Here is a 14044-nt window from a genome sequence, read left to right on the forward strand (position 1 = left end):
TGTTGGAAGGATTATGGCTAGGGGCTCTTCTGACTTCCGAGCCACAGAAATGTTTTCCATAACCATAACACAAAATGGAATACAAATGGAGACAAAATGCAACAAATGAATTTAACCATATACGAAGTTGTGGACCTAACCCCCCAGGGAATGACCTGAACAACACAGTAATAAAGCCAGCAAAAAAGAACTGCCCAAAAAAGGCTTAAATTGTTTTCAGTTATCAGTGTCATTGTTATTGGAGACCACACACACACACACACACACACACCCCGATAAAATGAATATATAATTATGTTGACGTCATTAGGAACCAAGATTTTCAACATGAGACAAAAGAGACACAAAAATAAAATGAAAGCAAAAGAAGCTTAGTGGTACTGATTTTGAATTGGAAATAACAGTATAAACTCATGACTATTTTCCCCTTAAAAAATATACATCCTAACTCTCTCCACTGGAAAGACCTAGAAGCAAAGAGCCACCCAATAGTAATTACTCTGAAAACTGGTAAAGGGAAAGAATTGAGGATTTATCCTCCCTCTCCTATACAGACTGAATTTCAAGGTAAACCAATAGCTGATAGGGGAAAGTTTTTTTTTTAACTTTTTAGTTTATTTATAGTTTAGTATAGCCGATTAACAATGTTGTGATAGTTTCAGATGCACAGCAAAGGGACTCGGCCATACATATGCATGTATCCATTCTCCCCCAAACTCCCCTCCCATCCAGGCTGCCACATAACATTGAGCAGAGTCCCCTGTGCTATATAGTAGGTCCACTGGTTATCCATTTTAAATACAGCAGTGTGTGCATGTCAATCCCAAACTCCCCGACTATCCCTTCTCCCCATCCTTCCCCACCCCCACCCCCACCCCCGGAAAGTTCTTTATAGAAAAGTTTTCACCAATTAAGAAGGAATCCTAGAGTTTTAATATCCCCATCTTCCAACCCTCAAGGAGATGATGGATCTAGCCATTGGGGAACTTTATAAAGTAGGATCAAATTGAGAACATCTGGTCAACCAGCAGCCCACGCTCCTGCCCCAAGAGACGCTCAGGTGCCTCCTCACCTGAGGCATGTTCTTGCCTCCTATCACACTGGAATCCCATCAAGCCTTCAGGCTTCCTACCAGCTTACAGGATGGAATCTGTAAAATCAAAAAAGGCAAGAAGTATTACGGAAGAGATGGCCTAGTGTCTTTAAATGGCAAGATAAAAGAAAAAATAAGTGGATGCAGGAATTGTCACATGTTAGGAGACTTAGAGACTTATCAGCCAAATGCAACCTGTGGATCCCGGATGCATTCCAGAAAAAGCAACTGGAAAAAAACAGTTTATTATCAGACAGCTTGGACAATTTCAACACTGACTGGATGTAATGATATTAAAGAATTGTTTAGGCATGCAAATGTTATTCAAGTAATTTTATAAAGAGTCACAGATACACACTCAAGTTTTTACAGTCGAGATGATATGATGCTTGGGAGTAGCTTTAAAATAAACCAGTGACAGTGGTGGCCACACTGGCGGAAACAAGATGGCCCATGAGCTGATAATTGTTTAACCTGGTGGTGCCTGAACAGGGGTTCCTTGGACTCTTCCCTCTACTCCTTACAAAAAGAGCAGTATAGATGCCAGACATCAGGGATTACATGTCGAACAATTCTCTCTAGCTGTTTTAAGAAAATCCACGTTTCACCTTTTGGTATTTGCTACAGGGCATAGAAGCTACAGAAGGGCTTGCTTATGTCAGGCAATTGCAAACATTTATGAACACTCATTCATTTCACAATACATATTGAACACCTGTAAAGCAGACACTGGAGTTGTAGGTGACAGGGACATGATGGCTGTCATGGAGTTAGGGTCTGGGGGAGAAGGGGATGGATATTGAATGGATAAATTACACACATAGTGCACATTTGCATTATAAAGAGTGTTATGGAGGACTGGGGGTGATCGGGAAAGGCTGAGGAAAAGACTTTCAGATGTGATCTGCTAACTGAGCTGCACTGAGTAACCAGCTGAGCTGAGGCAGGAAGAGGGCATGCCCGGCGCACTCCCAGGTCAAAGGTGCTTTTGAGAAATGGAAACAAGATTGACAGTAGATCATCCTGCTCGTTTTAGGCTCACTGAGGATTTAGACATTTGTCCTAAGAACAGTGAGAAGCCAAAGAAGGATTTTAACTTTAGCTTTGCATTTTGTACATATGGAAGATAAGATGTACCTACCCATGACAGGACCCCAAGGGAAATTCATTAAAAGAGGCGCCAGAGTGTTTTCTTGGAAGCATGGGTTTCCTGAAACATGGTAAGATGTGTGAATAATGGTAGGTATGATCATTTCGTTCTAATAGCCAATGTAGAAATGTAAAAAAAAAAAAAAAAAAAAAAAGATTCTAAACTCTTCCCTACTGAAATGTGGGTGTGCTCAAGGTGAAGAGAATTTCAGCATGAAATGCTGGGACCACCAGATCTGCAGTTCAACTGTGGTGCTGCCTTTGATCTATTCTGCATGGCCTGACAAGAGCAGGGCAAACCTTTTCTTCCATCTGTGGTTGCGTCGCCCTGGGTTGGCTTTCACTAAACCACAGACTACATCACAGGGCACATTCTTCTAAGTCTGGCCTTGTTCTCCCATCATGCAGACCGTGGCTGGTTACTGTGGCCTTAAGTTATTGTCAGTCATTTTCTGCGGCTGATTTCCAAACGGAAGCAGCCTTTGGAAACCTAATAATAGGCTTGTGGAGAGGCAGCATAGCATCTGGACTCTGGAATCTATCTGGTCTCAAATCCTGACTCAACCACTTACTAGCTGTGTGACCTGGGGCAAGTTGCCTAATCTCTCAGTGCCTGGACATGCTCATCTTTAAAAAGAACGGAATGACAATATTCATCTCATTGGGCTGTTATGAAGCTTATTCGTATTTGTCAAGCACTCGCAACAGTGCCTGACCCATAACAAGCACTATTACTAGAATTTGATTGGGTACTCAGCAGGTTTAAGAGGTGACTGCTATCTTTATAGTCAATAGTTAACTACTGTTTAGGGCCACCAACAAGAGCTACTACATAAACAGAAAGAACCTCTGTCAGTGTAGTACTTAGCCAAAGGTCATTAATTGAACAACGCGGCTAAACAAAGGCAGATGTCCAATGGCAGGTGTGATCGGGGTGCTCAGCGGCCTTTGAACTCATCCTGCAGCTCAAAGCTTCTTTCTGGGTCAGGTTCTCCACTCATGAAAATCCACCAGGCCTCAAATGAGATCTAATTAAACTTAAAAGCTTTTGTACAGCAAAGGAAACCATAAACAAAATGAAAAAACAACCCACAGAATGGGAGAAAATATTTGCAAATGAAGCAACTGACAAGGGATTAATCTCCAAAATACAAACAGCTCATGCACCTCAAATTAAATAAAAAAACCAAACAACCCAAACAAAAAGTGGGCGGGGGACTTCCCTGGCGGTCCAGTGGTTAAGACTTCGCCTTCCAATGCAGGGGGTGAGGGGTCTGATGCCTGGTCAGGGAGCTAAGATCCCACATGCCTTGCAGCCAAAAAAACAAAAACATAAAACAGAGGCAATATTGTAACAAACTGAATTAAGACTTTAAAAATGGTCCGCATCAAAAAAATCTTTAAAAAAATAAATGGGTAGAACATGTAAATAGACACTTCTCCAAAGAAGACATACAGATGGCCAAGGGGCACATGGAAAGATGCTCAACACCACTTATTATTAGAGAAATGCAAATCAAAACTACAATGAGGTTATCACCTCACACCGGTCACAATGGCCATCATTAAAAAATCTACAAACAATAAATGGTGGAGAGGGTGTGGAGAAAAGGGTACCCTGCTACACCGTTCGTGGGAATGTAAATTGGTGCAGCCACTATGGAGAACAGTACGGAGGTTCCTTAAAAAACTAAAACTAGCGCTACCATATGATCCAGCAATCCCACTCTAGGGCATATACCCTGAGAAAACCATAATTCGAAAAGATACATGCACCCCAATGTTCACTGTAGTACAATTTACAATAGCCAGGACACGGAAGCAACCTAAATGTCCATCGACAGAAGAATGGATAAAGAAGATGTGGTACATATACACAATGGAATATTTCTCAACCATAAAAAAGGGAGAGGCCACGAGGCTTCCCTGGTGGCACAGTGGTTGAGAGTCCGCCTGCCGACGCAGGGGACACGGGTTCGTGCCCCGGTCCGGGAAGATCCCACGCGCCGCGGAGCGGCTGGGCCCGTGAGCCATGGCCGCTGGGGCTGTGCGCCTGCAGCCTGTGCTCCGCAACGGGAGAGGCCACAGCAGTGAGAGGCCTGCGTACCGCAAAAAAAAAAAAAAGAACGAAATAATGCCATTTGCAGCCACATGGATGGACCTAGAGAGTGTCATACTGAGTGAAGTAAGTCAGACAGAGAAAGACAAATAGCATATGATACCGCCTATATGTGGAATCTAAAACCATGGTACAAATGAACCTATTTACAAAACAGAAATAGAGTCACAGATGTAGAAAACAAACTTATGGTTATCAAGGGGGGAAGGGGGGGATAAATTGGGAGACTGAGATCGACATACACACGCTACCATATATAAAATAGATAACTATTAAGAACCTACTGTACAGCACAGAACTACTCAATACTCTGTAATGGCCTATATGGGAAAATAATCTAAAAAACGAGTGGATATATGTATAACTGATTCACCATGCTGTACAGCAGAAACGAACCCAACGTTGTAAATCAACTATACTCCAATAATAAAAATTAATTTTAAAAAAATCCACCAGGCCTCACCAACTGTCTGCACAACTGGCTTAACCATCGATAAAGCTTGCCAATCTTAAGAAACTTGCCAACCTTTAAGAAACGAAAATCGGGATTTACCACACACAAGGGAGGGGCAATTAGGGACTTTACCAAATAGCTATAATAGGATTCTTTCTTAAAGTAGTTTCTCATCATTTTATAACTAGCATTTTTCTTATTACAAAAGAAAGGTGTTCCATGTAGAAATTCTGGAAACTACAGATAAATCAAAAACAAAACAAAACAAAAATATTCTACAACCATACAAGGCCACACAAAGTGCTGTTAGTGTCAGTATATCACCCCCAAGCAATATACTTTTGCTACACATTTACACATTTACAAAATTTATAGGAATGAGGTCAGAAGGTACCTAATAGTTTGTAACCCCTTCCCACGGGTGAGTAAGTATTTTTAACAACCTGATTTTTAATTCCTAATATTCCACTGCAGCTATAATTTATTCCACTAATCCGTCATTGTTGCACAATTAGATGGCTTTCCATTTTTACAATCATAAACTCTGCTTGAGTATATTTGTAGCTATCAGCTCATCCAAATTATTATTATTTCTTTTAGGACAAATTTCTCGAGGTGAAATTGCTGGGTCCAACAATATGCAAACATTTCAGGGATGTGATTCATAATACTCTTTGCCCCTTAGGAAGCGTTAAATCCATTTTCAGGAATCCCCCTGGGGCCCAAAGAGAACATTATATCTATTTTTAAAAAGGATTTCCAGATGTTTAAATATTTTGTTGACTCCAAGGGTGGTGGCAGAGGGGCTAAAAAGTGAGACTTGGACAAAAAGTGAATGCCGTTTCCCTGGCACACTGCCAACAGAGCACTGCGCGCCCTTGCCCAAGTGGGCCCCCAGGTCGCTGCATCTGCCACATGGCTACGGTCCTTGGCCCATCCTGAGCCTAGATGTGCCTTCCTTAGTCTCTCCTCTCTTGCCTTTGCTCCTCCCTTCAAAGTGATTCTCAGTGGGAGCCGAGCTGTTCCCTACGGCTTACAATGGACGCTTCTGCGGCTGGGGGTCTGTTGTCACAATGATGGGGGGGAGTACCCTTGAACCTAGCTTCCCGACACCCTGTGCGATGGAAACGTTTTCTATTTCTCACATGACTTTCAAACGTTCCTCTGGACATTTATGTAGGTGAAATCCTGCATCTAAAACCTGTATATAATATCTGGACCTAGATCCTACCTCCATTCTACAGAGAAATAAAAAACAGCTTTTGAATGAATCTTCCAGTAATGCATAGATATTTAGCGAGTAAACCGAGGAAAGACTGTGTCAATAATGTGTTTTGTTCCAGGTTTTTCAAGACTTGTTTACAACTGCAGAAAACTCGTATCGCCAGTGGCAATGCTGCTACTGGTATTCAAGTGAGTGATTTAACACCCCACTTCAGTCTACACCCGCAGCTGCCATAGTCACAGTGATTCTACGTTCAGGTGCAAGCATCCAACCACTTCACTGTGGCTCTAATGTAGTCGTCCAAGCATACATCTTAGTTTGTAACACATTACTTTGCTTTTATTTCTGCGTTATATTATAGTCTTTTAAAAAGTCTAAAAATTATTTGTGTAGTTAGGTACTATTGTTATCTATGAATTGCATTTCAGGATTTTAAAGAGTGTGTTTAAAACTATTTGTTATAAAAAGCTGGCATTGTAAAAGAATGAAATTAGAACATTACCTAACATCATACACAAAGGTAAACTCCAAATGGATTACACACTTAAGTGTAAGACCAAACACCATAGAAAACTCATAGAGGGCTTCCCTTTGCTTTTGCACAGCAAAGGAAACCATAAACAAGACCAAAAGACAACCCTCAGAATAGGAGAAAATATTTGCAAATGAAACAACAGACAAAGGATTAATCTCCAAAATATACAAACAGCTCACGGAGCTCAATATCAAAAAAACAAACAATCCAGTTAAAAAATGGGCGGAAGACCTAAGTAGACATTTCACCAAGGAAGACGTACAGGTGGCCAAGAGGCACATGAAAAGATGCTCAGCATCACTAATTATTAGAGAAATGCAAATCAAAACTACAAGGAGGCATCACCTCACACCGGTCAGAATGGTCACCATCAAAAAGTCTACAAACAATAAGTGCTGGAGAGGGTGTGGAGAAAAGGGAACCCTTTTGCACTGTTGGTGGGAATGTAAATTGATACAGCCACTATGGGGAACAGTATGGAGATTCCTTAAAAAACTAAAAATAGAACTACCATACGACCCAGCAGCCCCTGAGATATATCCTGAGAAAACCATAATTCAAAAAGAGTCATGTACCACAATGTTCACTGCAGCACTATTTACAATAGTCAGGACACGGAAGCAACCTAAGTGTCCATCAACAGATGAATGGATAAAGAAGATGTGGCACATATATACAAGGCAATATTAGCCATAAAAAGAAACGAAATTGAGTTATTTGTAGTGAGGTGGATGGACCTAGAGTCTGTCATACAGAGTGAAGTAAGTCAGAAAGAGAAAAACAAATACTATATGCTAACGCATATATATGGAATCTAAATTTTAAAAAATGGTACTGATGAACCTAGTTGCAGGGCAGGAATAAAGATGCAGACATAGAGAATGGACTTGAGGACACGGGGTGGTAGGGGGAAGCTGGGGCGAAGTGAGAGTAGCATCAACATACATACACTACGGAATGTAAAATAGCCAGTGGGAAGCAGCCGCATAGCACAGGGAGATCAGCTCGGTGCTTTGCGAAGACCTAGAGGGGTGGGATAGGGAGGGTGGGAGGGAGGCTCAAGAGGGAGGGGATATGGGGACATATGTATGCATATGGCTGATTCACTTTGGTGTACAACACAAACACAGTATTGTGAAGCAACTATACTCCAATAAAGATCTACTAAAAAAAAAAAAGAAGCTGGCATTGGGCTGTAATAGGCAACTTGCTGGCGACCCCTAGTGGCGCACTCGAGCATTGCTTCACAGCCAGCGGCTCTCTGGTTTAAAAGCTTGTTGGCTCCAAAATGTGGTAACGAAATAACCCCTTCCTCCCCCAACCCCCCAGGCTCAACCTGGACTGGTTCCCGTTACTGTGCTGGTGCCTGAGCAGGGGGGATGGAGCGGAAAGCGGGGGCGGGGGGGGCGGTCAGAGGCAAGGGAACGCCAGCCCCATGTATCTTTTCATACCTAGAAAATTTAAGCATGTCACATCCCATTATTTTTTATGTCTTACCTGCTGGTGTCTCCCCGCTTTTCCCCTCCATTAATGGCAGGGTCCCATGCTTTTCTCAAACCAGTGCTTCTACCAATTTAGCGCGCGCCAAACTCCCTCGCGGGCTCCTTGCAATGGACTTGGTAGTCCCGCCCCCCGGGTTTCACATCCGGGTCTCCTGGGCCGGGCCGACTTTGCCTCTCCCAAGAGCTCCCAGGTGATGCTGATGCGGCTTGATAGGGGAGCAGCTCAAACTCTGCTTCAATCCTGTGCGTGAGCAGTATTTATCAGTCTCAGCTTTGCGAATTTTCCAGAGTGCCTGGATTTAAAGGAATTTTGCACTTTTCTAAAGGCAACAGAGCGCAGTGGAGGACTACCTCATAGAAGGGTGCCTGTGAATCCTTTCCTGGAGGCGGGCGGGGAACGTAATCAGCTGTGCTTACTCGCCACGGCGACGCAAGTTTCCCGCATCTCAGCATTTCCCCCAAATGAGCCTCCATGCCTTAAATAAAATATTTCACTGGGAAAAGCTATTTGCTCGTCTGGGCTGCTTTGAGGCCTCTGCTCTAAAAGAAGAGTGTATTTTCAGAGAGAAGAACTCGAGTCTCAAAGGGCCACAGTACTTTCGTTTTCATCATTTCTCTTGGGCTCGTTCCTGGTAATCATTTCGAAAATTAAATCCTCCTGGGCTTTCTGGAAAATGAATAAACAGGAGAGAAAGAGAAAGAAAAAGAAAGTGGAGGGAAGATAAGAAAAAAAGGAAGAGAGAGAGAAGTGAGGGACAGGGGCGCCTGGGTTGGGAGGTCTGGCTGGAAAGGGGAGAAAGTGGTGACTTCTCTGGAGAGAAGAATATTGAAAGAGGGGCAAGTGAGAGGAATTGGAGAAAGCAGCGGGCAACAAGATTTCCCTCCCCGCAAGAGGATGGTATACGCCTAGTGGGCAGGACGTGCTTCTCAACCGTGATGCGCACGTGGCTCCCCTGGCGGCTGCAGCACCCGAGTCTGCAGAGGCAGGTGCGGTGGCCCCCAGGCTGGCCCAGTGGCGTCGCCTCCTGGCAGCCACACTCTCGAGCCCTGCTCCCGCATACTGGCCCAGGGTTGGTCTGTATGACCGTCAGCACACAGCGGAAGCCGTGGTCTGTCACTGCTGAGACTGGGTCATAAAGGCACTAGGCTTTTTCCCGTCTGTTGGGTCACAGCGGCTCTGGGAGAAGCCGGCTGCCGCAGGCGAGCAGCCCTGTGGGGAGGCCCACGTGGAGCCCGCAGCCAAGCCAGGGAGCTGGGAACGGCTCCACCCATCTCAGATGACTGCAGCCCAGCCCACAGTCTCACCAGAGACCCTGAGCCCCCAACCCCCGGCTCAGCTGCTTCTGGATTCCTAAGCCACAGAAACTGGGAAGTAATAAAGGTTTGCTGTGTTGAGCCACCAAGTTTTGTACAGAAACAGGACAGATGTCTGCTACAGTGAGAAAAGATTGGGAACACGGCACCCCAGTGAGCGAGGAGAGGTCCCCTTGACTTGCCCGCCCTCCCCCTCAGCAGCTTGGCAACCTCTGTTTTATATCTCCGCCGGGCATCATTAAGGGTCAGGACCATGATTCCCGTGGCCTAAACTGCACATTTCCGAGCACTGTACGACAGAGGCGTGATTACCACACTTTTCATGTCGCACCACAGGGAGAAAACAGTGCTGCTTATGCAGCTCGGTGGAATCAATGGGCCAGGCGGCTCTTACACCAACCTGGGCCTCCGCGGGACTTCCAGCCTCCACTGAAGGCAAGCAGATTGGTATCTTGGCATCCCTGTAGCTCATCTGTGGCACCCCATTGGGTGTTCTGTGCTGGATGACCTTTAGAGGACTTTGCAAGTCATTCTCACCCCAGGTTCCTCATCTGGACCACAGAACACAGAACATGATGGGAGTGACTATCTTCTCCATTCTGCCAGAGAGAGTACATAACTCCTATTCTAGGAGTATAAGAGAGAAGTTAATTCATTACATACAATGGATGCTTTGGGATATCAGGGTTTCATCCTCACGGAGGCCAAGCAAGGCTGGAGGGTAACTGGAATTGCAAATGCGTCCTAGCATTTTCTGAAAGAATGGAATCATGACATTTTAGAGCTGGAGGTAGCTTTAGTAATGGCTAGTTCAGGTTTCTTGTTCGCAAATGAACAAACTAAAGCCCAGAGAGGTTAAGTAATTTGTCTAAGATCACACAGCTAGTTGGTGGCAGAGCTGAGACCAGAACTCAGAATTCCTGACTTTTAGCCTAAAATCCCATATGTTAGACTTTTAATAAAGAGCAAGTGAATAAATGCATGAAGAAAACCTCAGGTTTCCTGGATTTATACTGTCTGCAATTTACTTTCACAGAATTCTGCATAAATGAAGTGCTATAAGTGTGTCTGTAAATTAACTTTAGTCTCCTCTACCAGAGGGGCAGTCAGTTAACCTGTGAATCACCCTAATCAGGGAGCCACGCTGCAGGTTAGGTGATTAACATTCGAAGGACCCTGATAAGGATTCCATGTTTTAGAGGACCTGCAAATATCCTATCTCCATCTGCACCAGAGCTTAATAATTCACCTAAAAAGTGTAAGGAATACTTTTTAATTGGGGAAATGAGTGGTGTTCAAAACATGTGATTAGCTAAAATGATGAGGAACCCACCCCTTGCATGAACGGAGGATAAGCGTCTGACAAGCCAGAGGGCTAACACCTTTGGACTAGCGGTCCTGTGTTCGCCTCTTACGGAGACTCTGTTGTCTCATTGGCTCTGCCATGGAGCAACACGTCAGGAAGGAGCTTGTTATAGTGCCTAAAAAACAGAGCAGGGGGCTTCCCTGGTGGCGCAGTGGTTGGGAGTCCGCCTACCGATGCAGGGGACATGGGTTCGTGCCCCGGTCCGGGAGGATCCCACATGCCGCGGAATGGCTGGGCCCGTGAGCCATGGCCACTGAGCCTGCGCGTCCGGAGCCTGTGCTCCGCAGCGGGAGAGGCCACAACAGTGAGAGGCCCGTGTACCGCAAAAAAACCCAAAAAACAGAAAATCAGAGCAGGCCCTTGCCTGCTTCTAGGAACAGGCTGTAGGGCAGGATTTGTGCCTGCATATGAATAAATGATTTTGACAGATTTCTGTCTGCAGCTTCTTTCACTGTAATATAATAGTGAAGTTGTGGAGAAGGAAATTGACAAACCGTCTTCCTACTTCACTTGTGGGAAGCTGCCACATTTATCCTAACAACCCGGCAATGCTGAAGGCCTAAATTCATTCATTCATCCAACAGATATGTAGGGAAAGCCTATTCTATTAGGATTGGGGGATACAGAAAACAAACAGAATTCATCCCACATTGTAAAGTGGCTTAGATAAGTTTGCAAAAACTGGTATCAAAAGCAACGGGTAGATTTAGTCAACAGGTATCCTGAGTTCTTTGGAAAGACTCAGGAGAGCAAAGGTTTCCAATGCCTACAGATCTTCAGAACGGAAACAATTCTAGAAATTATACAGGAAAAAAAATCCCAGTTATGTGTGAAACTAACATTTAAGGAGTGGGTATTTCAGTGGTTCTCAAAGTGCAGTCCCAGATAAATAGCATCAACATAAACTGGGAAACTTGTTAGAAATGCAAATCCCCACACCCTATCCCAAACCTCCTCAATAAGAAACTCTGAGCATGGGGACATGAAATTTTTGTTTTAAAAAGTTCTCCAGGTGATTCGGATGCCAAGTTGGAGGACCACTGCCCTACTTTGTAACAAAGAACAAATTCCACTAGGTGGCACTCTTTCACAAGAATATAAAAACTTTTTTTTCCAGGTAACACTTTAACATGAGAAATTGAAAACGTATCTGTTCTGCAATTGCAGGAAAATTCTACTGGGCGGCACCCTAACTTCAGCAATAAAACTGTTTTGCAATTACATGGTATTTCCACCAGATGGCGTTCTGGGGTGCCACCTGGTGGAATTATCATGTAAGTGCAGAACACGTATTTCTTTTTTTCCCTATTACAGGTTCACCCCGCTATCTGAAGGTAAAGTTCCTATGAAACATTTTGTAAGCAGAAATGGGGAAAAGCAAAGACAATCCCCGCTTGCTAAAAGTTAGAGTTATGCCACTTTAACAAAAGACCAACATTAGTACAGTCAGTAATGCCTTTTTTGTGTGTGTGGGTAAAAGCAAAATTCCTCTTCAGGTTTCTTTTGCTTACTGAAAATTATGTACTAATGTAGGTCTTTCATAAAAGCAAAGTGGTGTAAGAATAACTTTCAGAAAGCGGAAGATACCTGCAGTAAGAAAAACATGTTCTGCAATTGCACGATAATTCCACTCGGTGGCACTCTAACCTGAGAAATATGAAAAATTTCTCTGCAATGGCAGGAAAATTCCACCCAATGACATTCTAACCAGAATAATAAGAAGAACATATCTGTGTGCAATTACATAAAAACTCTACGTGCTGACACTCTTAACTGAGTAATAAGGAAAGTATATCCTCTGCAACTATATGATAAAACCACTGGGTAGCGCTGTAACACAAAAATAAAAATTCATTCTGCAATTACATAAAATCTCCACACGATGGAACTCTAACATAAGAAATAGAAAAAGAGCTGGCGTTGTAATTCCAGACATTTTCTACTGGATGGCGCTCTAACACAACAAATAGATAAAATTGGCTTTCCGGTGAACGGAATTCTTTTGTCTTTTAAGCAAAAAAGATTATGACATAGGTGACAATAAACATAGGATTTATTTACTTAGTAAATTAAAGTAAATAAAAATTTAGTACATATCTTTTCAAGTGCTTTGGGCATATCTTAATTATAGTGCTTGTTTTTTGCTTTTTAATTACTTGTTTGTACCTTCTTCCCACCGTTAGTAGGTCCTCAAGGGCAGAGACCAAATATCTAACTTTTCTATCTTTCCAGCCTCTCCTACAGTAGCTGGTGCGTAATAGGAATTCAATAAATATTTATTAAATGAAAGACTGAATCAAACTGAGAGGCCAGGGAACAAGGAGGGAAGAAAACATAAATAGAATAAAAATCTAGATTCTTTGAGCTCTATTCCCAGGGCTTCTTTATCCTGCAGTTGGACAGGTAGAGTGAAATGTAGAAGAAAACGTAATTGAGACAGAAATGACAATGATGTTCATTTTAATGCCTTCCAAGGGTGAGAGTTTTTTTTAAGTTAGTGAATTAAAAGAGAAGAAAAATCAGCAAAGATTACTTGGATAAAATTCAGTGAGAAAACTTTATTTTTAAATAGGCTAACAGCCTATCAAAATGGTTTTGATTGAGTTTTCAATAGTTGTCGAAACTATTTCAGTCATGTAAATGCTCTGGAAGTTGGTTTTTGAATTAAGTGTTGGCGTTATTCACCCAGAGGAGCTTGGGAAAGCTTCCTGTTAGGGTCCCCTCAGGATTCACCCTCCTGAGAGCACTTCCTGCTTTGCCCCAAGTCTGTGCCGGATCAGCACCCACGGGAGGAAGAGGTAAGGGCCTTCCAAACTGCCGATCAGACACAGAAATCCAGAGCGGCCTCAGGAAATGTGGCCATATTTGCCTTCCTGCCCTCCCGCCAACTCTTTCAGGCCTTAATGACGGCTTCCTCCTCTCTGAGCTCCCCTCACCCCATCCAAACCGGCTCACGCAGCCGTCACCGTCATCGTCAGGACTTTCAGTGCCACAGCCCTAAGGCTATTTCTAACCCAGAACAAATCTTCTGTCCCATCTGACTTCTTTTTCTTTTTTCATAAATTTATTTATTTGGGGCTGTGTTGGGTCTTTGTTTCCGTGTGAGGGCTTTCTCTAGTTGTGGCAAGCGGGGGCCACTCTTCATCGCGGCGCGTGGGCCTCTCACTATCGCGGCCTCTCTTGTTGTGGAGCTCAGGCTCTAGACGCGCAGGCTCAGTAGTTGTGGCTCACGGGCCCAGCCGCTCCGCGGCATGTGGGATCTTCCCAGACTAGGGCTCGAACCCGTG

Source organism: Lagenorhynchus albirostris, chromosome X, assembly GCF_949774975.1.
Source record: "Lagenorhynchus albirostris chromosome X, mLagAlb1.1, whole genome shotgun sequence".
NCBI classification, from domain to species: domain Eukaryota; kingdom Metazoa; phylum Chordata; class Mammalia; order Artiodactyla; family Delphinidae; genus Lagenorhynchus; species Lagenorhynchus albirostris.